Consider the following 9,794-nt stretch of genomic DNA (forward strand, 5'->3'; position numbering starts at 1 on the left):
GGGAAAAAGGAGCCTGGTGGGCTGCTGTCTATGGGGTCGCATAGAGTTAGACACAACTGAAGCGACTTAGCAGCAGCAGCAGTGTATGTGTCACAGCTACTTTCTCAATTTGTCCTACTCTCTTCTTCCCCCACTGTGTCCACAGATGAATGGATAAAGAAAATGTTATACATATATCCAATGGACTATTACTCAGTCATAAAAAGGAATGAATTTGAGTCAGTTTTAGTGAGGTGGATGAACCTAGTGCCTGAGTGAAGGAAGTCAGAAAGAGAAAAGCAAATATTGTATGTTAAGGGATACATATGGAATCCCTTACATTTTTAATTTACCTCTTGCCTTCCTAAAGGTGTCATTGGTCAGAGGTCTGAAAAGCTCAAGTGAGAACAGCAAGTTTCAAAACTGCTTTTTCAGGTCTGTATGGTTAGGAAAGCCTTTCTCCAGCATGAGTTTCAATCCCATGGATTTTACTGGATTATAAAAAGGTGATGGTTAGAAGACCAGTTTGTATTTATGCAGCAAGTGCATCCCAAGTTATTTATTATTTTTATTTTTTTCCATTTATTTTTATTAGTTGGAGGCTAATTACTTTACAATATTGTAATGGTTTTTGCCATACATTGGCATGAATCAGCCATGCATTTACATGTGTTCCCCATCCTGAACCCCCCTCCCACCTCCCTCCCCATCCCGTCCCTCTGGATCATCCCAGTGCACCAGCCCTGAGCACTTGTCTCATGCATCCAACCTGGGCTGGTGATCTGTTTCACACTTGATAATATACAGGTTTCGATGCTGTTCTCTCAGATCATCCCACCCTCGCCTTCTCCCACAGAGTCCAAAAGTCTGTTCTGTACCTCTGTGTCTGTTTTTCTGTCTTGCATATAGGGTTATCGTTACCATCTTTCTAAATTCCATATATATGCGTTAGTATACTATATTGGTCTTTATCTTTCTGGCTTACTTCACTCTGTATAATGGGCTCCAGTTTCATCCATCTCATTAGAACTGATTCAAATGAATTCTTTTTAATGGCTGAGTAATATTCCATGGTGTATATGTACCACAGCTTCCTTATCCATTCATCTGCTGATGGGCATCTAGGTTGCTTCCATGTCCTGGCTATTATAAACAGTGCTGCGATGAACATTGGGGTGCACATGTCTCTTTCAGATCTGGTTTCCTTGGTGTGTATGCCCAGAAGTGGGATTGCTGGTTCATATGGCAGTTCTATTTCCAGTTTTTTAAGGAATCTCCACATTGTTCTCCATAGCGGCTGTACTAGTTTGCATTCCCACCAGCAGTGTAAGAGGGTTCCCTTTTCTCCACACCCTCTCCAGCATTTATTGCTTGTAGACTTTTGGATAGCAGCCATCCTGACTGGTGTGTAATGGTACCTCATTGTGGTTTTGGTTTGCATTTCTCTGATAATGAGTGATGTTGAGCATCTTTTCATGTGTTTGTTTAGCCATCTGTATGTCTTCTTTGGAGAAATGTCTGTTTAGTTCTTTGGCCCACTTTTTGATTGGGTCATTTATTTTTCCGGAATTGAGCTTCAGGAGTTGCTTGTATATTTTTGAGATTAATCCTTTGTCTGTTGCTTCATTTGCTATTATTTTCTCCCCTTCTGAGGGCTGTCTTTTCACCTTGCTTATAGTTTCTTTTGTTGTGCAAAAGCTTTTAAGTTTCATTAGGTCCCATTTGTTTATTTTTGCTTTTATTTCCAATATTCTGGGAGGTGGGTCATAGAGGATCTTGCTGTGAAAACATATGGAATGCTTCACGAATTTGCGTGTCATCCTTGCACAGGGGCCATGCTAATCTCTGTATCGTTCCAATTTTAGTATATGTGCTGCCTAAGCGAGCACTGCTTGCATTTTTAAACAGCAGGTTCAGTCGCGCGCGATCAGCGCTCGGGAAGGTGGATGGGTCTGAGCCTGCCCGGGGTGATCTCGTGGGCCCGCGTGTCCCCGCGCGGCGGGCGGAGGACTCTCCCCGGCCTGCCCTGTCGCGACAGAGCCTGCACTTAGCGTGTGAGCTGTCATCGCCTCTGCGCACCTGCGCCCGCGCCCTCACCCCTCCAGCCGCTGCCCCTGCCGGGAGGGGCAACCGCTGGGGCTAGCGGCCCGGGGGAACAAGTACCGCGTCCCCTCTGCTGCAGCCAAGTAGACGCGGCTCCTCGGGGACTCCGGCGGATACGGTGCCCTCCAAGACTTTCATGTGGTCCAGCTGGTGGCACTTTGGTTTGGAAGATGACACCCAGCGGTGGCAGACTTCTCATTGTTCACTCGCTCAGTTTGCGATCTTTGCGCTCTTTACGATCTTATGGACTGCTGCTTGCCAGGCTTCCTTATTTTTCCGGAGTTTGCTCAAACTCATGTCCATTGTGTTCATGATGCCATCTGACCATCTCATCCTCTGTCAGCACTTCTCCTCCTGCTAGTGGCTGGAAAAGTATGGCATAAGTCTCATGTCTGTGTCTGCTTCCCCAAGGTCAAGAAATTATCTCCTTAAAAGGTAACATACTGTGCATGTTATGAATTATATCTGCTTGGTCAGTTATAAAGAAAGTAGGAATAGCACCACAGCAGCTGGATGAATGGCTGGGCAAGCACCACCACCAACTCCTCTCCACCTGCCCACCAGGTTCAAACTCCTTGGAAGGGTTTCTTTTCTCTCCTCCCCCTAACCCCCAAAATTGACTGGAGGGCCTCTGGTCTCCCTCCCCACCCCAGAACTACCCTCAACCTCTCACCAGAACAGCTACAGCCACCTTGGTAAGAAAAAGTGAATGAGAAGCTTTTTTACATTGGAAAACCATTCCAGAGGAACAAGTTTGTAGCAAAACCAACATCTGGACCTTGGCACCAGGCAATAGCATCACAACCAAATTGACACAGAGACCACCCAGGAGCTGTTTGGGCAGCAAGAAAATACCACCAAGTCTTCCTCTTTTAGAAGAAGAAGGCTTTAAAATTGTCCTTCAGGAAGGCCAGAGAAGAGATTACTGTCTTGGATGCAAAATGGAGCATGAACACTGGGATATTTCTTAAGTTATTTAAGAATTCTCCTTGGTCCATTGAAGAAGACATTCACCAAGGAAAGACTGAGCATGATGGATCAGAGATTTGCAAGAATTTCTTAAGCTTTTGCCAGAGTCAGAAGATATGAAGAAACTAAAAGCATTTAGTGGAAACACAGCCAAGCTGTCCTAGGAAGACCAATTAATTCAGGTGCTGAACTACTCACTGCAGATTGAAATCATGGTGCTAAATTAGAAAGAATTTTTGCCTTCTTCTCTATACACAGACGTGATGAGTCTCAAAACTGCTGCAAAGAGCTGATGTGTGTGAGGAACTACATTTGATATTATTATTATTATATACTTGGTGCTGCAAGAAGGGAATATCATGATTGCACAGGGGACATGCTAGCAATGCAGTGTGATTTAAACTGTCTTCTTTCCTCAACTTGGCAGACACGGCAAATAAACCTACCGTGAATCTCCTGCATTGTTGCACGGGAAGCCCAAAAGAAAGATGCCCGTGCTTCTGAACTTTTCTGAAAAGTTTCATCGTGTTCTCGAGGATGCTAGATTATCTCTGGAAAATACGGAGGCAGGCTGCACTCTCTCTCTCTTTTTTTTTTAAATACAATTTTATTTATTTTTGGCTGTGCTGGGTCTTCCTTGCTGCATGCTGGGTTTCTCTACTTGCAGGAAGGGGGGGCTGCTCTCTAGCTTCTCAACGCCTTGGCTTCTCTTGCTGCGGATCTCTGGGCTCTAGGGCGCTGGGGCTTTGGGATTTGCAGCAAGTGGCCCACGGGCTTAGCTGCTTCCTGGCCTTTGGGATCAGGACGAGATCTCTAAAGAACATCCAGCGGGGTGGTGAGTGGCTGTCAGTGGACGAAAATTTCCCTCAATGTGCCCTGGAAAAGCTGGGGTGCTGGAAGCAAGGACTCGGAGACAAGACGCAGTGTCTTCACGGACTTCTGTGAAGACAAAGACACCGCGTGACTGGACAAATGCCTCCAGATAGTCAGCGACTTTGTGTCGGATTCAGTGACGCGGTGAAGACCAACCGAGACCGTGAGGCGCCGGAGCTGAAGTAGCGTCCTTGGGCGGCTGGGGAGCCGGGGATCCGGCCGGAGCGGCAGTGAGAATGACTCGGGGCTGTTGACGGAGGGGAGCGCGGAGGACCGCCCGCTTTCCTCCAACCCAGGCCCATCAGCCGTTCCTACCAGACCCCCAACGCCCGCCGCTCCAGCCTCTCCCTGGGCGCCTCGGACCCCGAGCTTCCAACCTTCGCGGAGAGAGCTCCACTGGCAGCCCCGAGGAGGAGCTCAAGTTCAACAGCTCTGCCGGGAGCTGTCCCCGGCGGGACCCGCCCGGCGGAGCCTGGAGAGCCTAGGGACCAGGACCCCAGCCTCGGAGAGCCAGGAGGAAGCCCCCGAACCGCCTTGGCTTGGCCGAGCCAGTCCCAGCTCTCCCCGCACCCCCGGCCTGAGGACCCTCCGCCGTCTTACCCGGGGTTCAGCGCAGTGGCTCAGCATCCTCCTAAAGAGGAGCAGCGAGCCCGGGGTCTGGGTCCCGAGCGGTACCCTCTATTCTCGCCTTTGGCTCTAAGGATTAGGGCGCATGAGCTGGTGACGGGACTGGCTCACTTCTACTGCCAGGCTCCCACGGGCCCGGAAGAGCCGGCCACCTGACGGTGAATGACTTCAGCCCAGGAGAGCTGGCGTCTGTGAGGGGATGAGAGACTTAGTCCCCGGGCGCCTGCAAAGACAGCCTGACGCCGGTGCGGGCAGAGGTGCCCAGGGCGGGGGCGGGGAGATGGCGGGGCGGCCCCGAGGAGCCCAAGAGCGCGGCTCTGAGATTTGAGGGCAGCAGCTACCCTGAGAACCAAGATCCTGGCTCTACGTTCTATGTCTCAGACACCACTGACTGCTCGCTGCCCCTGGACTGCTAGGAGGAAACTGACTCCAGACCCAAAGCGGGGGACCCGCAGGATCCGGGCGATGGGGGAGGGCTCCGTGTCCTCCGGAGCCAGGGAGACCGGAGGCAGCCAGGTCTCCTCTAACCCCACCTGCATCCCGCCTGGGGAAGCATTGTTTTTGTGTTTTGATTTGTTCCATTATCACTGGGTAGGGAAGATCTCCTGGAGAAGGAAATGGCAATCCACTCCAGTATTCTTGCCTGGAAGATTCCGTGGACAGAGGAGCCTGGTGGGCTACATGGGGTCGCAAAGTGTCGGACACGACTGAGCACACACGTGCGTGTACACACACACACACACACCTGGTCTTTGGTACTATAGTTTTAAATCCTGAATAAAATCAGATCAACTTTTTAAGGGCTGTTGGGCCACTGGGTTTTTAAAAACAAACCTCCCAAAATGAAATTGCTTTAAGGAGATTTTATATTATCAGGAAATTTTTGGGAAAAAAAATAGTTTTTTTTTTTTTTCAAAAGAAAGGGGAAAGCATGTACTATTTCTACTCAGTGCCAGTTTCACTATTTCCCATCAACTAATTGGGAAATGAGGGAATTCTTGAAATCTTTTTTGTTATTTAAAAATTGCCTCCAGCTTTTTCTTCCACTTTTGATCTCTTATTAGTGAAACTTTGTTTTAGATCTGACAGTGTTGGATAGACTTCAGCAAATATGATGTATTGGTGATGAATCCATATGGTTGATGTTACAGTCTCCCTCCCATAGAATGTTGCCTTCCATTTGAATTCATTTGGAAACTTAACTTCCATAAGTCAGATAAATTGAAAAGGCAAACTTTATGGTTGAAGAAGTAAAGCACTTGACCACAAAACCTCTTGTAAAAATAGTCCAAGTATGTATTTCCAGGACTCCACAAAGATGGTTATGAGAAACCTGAGCCATTTTTTCCCATCTCAAAAATTGTAGAAAGCCATGTACTTAACAATACAGGCAATAATGTTCAAAACACATTTGTAAAAGAGGTTAAAGTTTGTGGATTTGAGGGTAGTGCCAAGATCATGACCCTTTGGTGGGAGCCTAGAAACAAGGGCCCGAGTCCCTGTTTTTATTACCGATGCTGTGTGGCTTTAGCCAGTCACTCCCTCTCCTTATTCCTCTGTTTCCCAGTCTGCAGAAGTGGGGACATGGCCTCTCTCATGCCTTCAAGGGTCCTTCTAACTCCAAGAGTCCAAGTCATCATGAACAAACAAGAGCCCATCTCTGCTCTGGGATCAGCTTTCAGAATGAACCCCCAGCATCTTTACAGAAGAGATCTCACATAGAGGGCTGCTCAGATGAAAGCACTTCTTAATGAATTGTTGCTTTGAAATCTAATAAGCTGAGTTACCTGAGATGTGGTGTCTTGCTTAGCTCCATGGACAATTTGTATGCATCTTTTGTGGGCACATGATCATTCTATTACATTTTATTGGTAGGAAGCTTGAAAAAATAATTTAAGTATATAATGCAGAAGTGTAAATAAGTTTCTATGTAAATTTAAGATGAATATATTTAAAGGTCCATTTGTATGTTCTTTTATGTAATGTGTAGTTTACCGAAGTTTATGGGAAAAAAATCAAAACAGCAGTTTTAAAAGTGCTAATAGTTCTCATTGTGGGCAAGGGCATACTGCTGTGGACATTCATAAAGGTTAACAAATGCTATAATAAAATGATAAACATAATATAACTTATTAAAAACAGTTGGTAGCTTTAAGGAGTTTTACTCAATTTTAAGTTCAGCAAACACTTGTTGAGTATGTTTAGCCTACAAAAGACTTGGATTGTTCTGATGAGTACAAAGATTTATGAGACAAACATCATAAAATCAAAGGTATCAGGTAGTCCACAAATGTGGTTCTTCTTCCACATTGTGCTTTTGTAGAAGATTATGTGATTTTAGCTTGGGGGCTCAAGGCTCTAAGTTGGCAGGTTTCCAGAATTATTTTGGGTGCATATACTTCAAAATCTCCCCACCTGAAGTATCAAGACTCCAGCATCTTTATACAAAGCTAAAATAATGGCTGAGAGAACAAGGAAGGGACCTTTTACATTTCTGCTCAAAAAGAATACCAGGTGTCTGAAAGAGCACCCTTTGTCTGTGTCCACTTTGCAACTCTGCTACTGTTTGCCCTTCCCAACAGAGTTTGTCAAGTATATTGAGATGAACATTTATTTTTTTTTCTTGTTTAGTCTAAATGATGGGTTACACGGATATGTTTTAAAATGTTAAATTAAATTTCCACTAGGATAAGCCTACTTGTTCAGAATGTTGTAACCTTTGAAAAACCACATTGTTTTCATTAAATTTGCTAAATTTTTTAATGAGAAGTGTTGCATCTACATAAATGAGTGTAATTGGACTGTAGATTACTTTTTCCCTACCTTCCTCTGCTTTTGATATCATAAGAGTGTTACTCACATGGAATATTAGGAAACCTCCTCTCCTTTTCTACTCCTGGAAGAGTTTGTATGAAATTGAAATGACATCTTCCTTAAATATTTAGTGAAAGTTTATAGTGAAGATACCTGTAGTTTTCTTTGTAGGAGAATGTTCAGTTATCAATTTATTTTATATAATAGATATAAGGCACTTCAGTTTAGCTATTTCTTCTTGAATAATTTTCCTCCTCACCATAGATCTTATTTCTTTGCTTGCCCAGTAATTTTTGATGGAAGTCAGGCATTTTTTACTGACTTTAAAAAGTCAAGACTTTTTACTTGTTGGGTGCTGGATATTTTTGTAATCCAAAAAATGTTATTGAGCTGCATGGGATATGCTTAAGTTACTAGAAACACTGATCTTTTGGGGATCCTCTTTTTAAATAGATTTAGGTGATACAAGAGCAACATTTAGCCTAGGGTTAATTTTTCCCCTACTGATTCAAAACTTTCTGATAATACTACCAAACACTTCATGAAAATTAGGAGGCTTTCTATGGTGGATGATAGGAGTCAACACTATTTCCATTATTTCCACCCTGGTATAAAATTCAGGACACTTTACCTCTAATTATCTAGGATGGGTCTTTCTCTATCTTTGTACTTTTTTTTTCTTTTTAACATGAATGAATGTCTGACTAAACATTTGCTGGGAATCTCTGCCTAATGCTTAATGGAGTCTTGCTGCAGATCTGAGGATCAAAATAATTTCTAAGAAAGTTAATTGTACAAATAGTTCAGAAAAAAAATTCCTAGTGTATACAAGAGAACTTATGATATAAGTCAAGTTATAAACAATGTGGAAAGTGGTATAGTTCTAAAAAAATATTGAAATACTTTGGGGAAATAACATTACAGTTTTATATTACATTAGAATAAATTCTGATTAATTTAAAAGTTAAAAAAATTTTTAAAAGGCAAGCCACAAAAAGATGATGAGAAAATACAGATGAACATCAAATGTTCAGAATGTGAAGGGTTTTCACATTATAAATGCAATTTAAGTGATCAGATATGTAAAGCTTCTGCTTAACTCTTCACTTTTAAAAGCTTTAACTTTTAAATATTTTAAGGAGAAAACATCTAATTAGAAATTAACTAGAAAAGCGTCCCAGCATGAGGAGACTGACGAGTCAAACTGGTGAGATGAGAGAAGCAAAACGCAGCTTTCAAGGTTTGTTTCAAGGAGAAGACATGTGGGACTCTGAGAGATGCTGCTGCCCGTGATGTGTTGGAATTATCTTGATCTACTACCCAGTTTGGATTTCACTCAGTGGTCAAGAGTTTTGCATGGTAGACAGCAAGGGTTGGATTTTTAAGAAGGGTAAACCAGTGATCAAGCCCTAGGTGTTTGGAGTGGGAGCACTGATTCCAAGAGCCTAGACTACCAGAGAACTAACCCTCAGTTCAGTTCAGTTCAGCTCAGTCGCTCAGTTGTGTCCAACTCTTTGTGACCCCATGAATTGCAGCATGCCAGGAACTAACCCTAGGGAGTATCAAATAGTGAGAACTCACTCAAAAGAAACTACTTGAATAAAAGACCTGGCATCACCCAACCACCAGTAGCACCCTGTGCAGGACACCTCATCTAAACAACTAACAAAACAAAAATACAAACCCAATCATCAGCAGACAGAATTACCACCTCACTCAGCCTTGTCCATCAGAGGAAAAACAAACAAAAACTCAGCACAAATCTCACCCTACACAAAGCTTACACAAAACACTGGATCAACCCTAGGGGGGCAGAAACCAAAAGTAAGAAAGAATTCAACCTTCTTCAAGGAAAGTATTCAGTTTTCCTTGAAGCCTGGGAAAAGGAGACCTCAAACACAGTAAGTTATAAAAAAAAAAATGAAAAGGCAGAGAAATACTACACAGATGAAGGAACAAACTAGAAACACAGAAGTCCAAATAAATGAAGAGGAAACAGGCAAACTACCTGAAAAAGAATTCAGAATAATGATAGTAAAGATGATAAAAAAAAAAAAAAACAACAAACCTTGAAAACAAAATGGGGACAATGCAAGGATCAATTAACAAAGACCAAGAAGAATTAAAGAATAAACATACAGAGACAAACAACACAATTACTGAAATCAAAAATACTCTAGAAGAAATCAGAGTATTTTTTTTATTTCAGTAATTATTTGTTTCTGTAGCAGAATACCTAAAGCAGAAGAATGAATCAGTGAGCTGGAAGATAAAATGATGGAAATAACTTCTGAAGAACAGAATAAGCAAAAAGAATGGAAAAAGCTGAGGACAGTCTCAGAGACCTTTAGGATCACATCAAATGCACCAACATTCCAATGATAGGGGTCTCAGAAGAAGAAGAGAAAAAGAAAGGGTATGAGAAAATT

The 9,794-nt window shown here is 43.2% G+C and overlaps 1 non-coding gene and 1 pseudogene across 1 annotated transcript; one reads left to right on the forward strand and one right to left on the reverse strand.

Annotated features, from left to right (window-relative positions):
- Nucleotides 1-1,764: 1,764 nt before the first annotated feature.
- Nucleotides 1,765-1,868, reverse strand: LOC122431553. The gene has a single exon (XR_006266570.1). It is a non-coding gene; the product is annotated as a U6 spliceosomal RNA (small nuclear RNA).
- Nucleotides 1,869-2,536: 668 nt separating this feature from the next.
- On the forward strand, nt 2,537-6,302 carry LOC122430743 (annotated as a pseudogene).
- The last annotated feature ends 3,492 nt before the right edge of the window (nt 6,303-9,794 follow it).

Source organism: Cervus canadensis, chromosome 29, assembly GCF_019320065.1.
Source record: "Cervus canadensis isolate Bull #8, Minnesota chromosome 29, ASM1932006v1, whole genome shotgun sequence".
Lineage (NCBI taxonomy): Eukaryota > Metazoa > Chordata > Mammalia > Artiodactyla > Cervidae > Cervus > Cervus canadensis.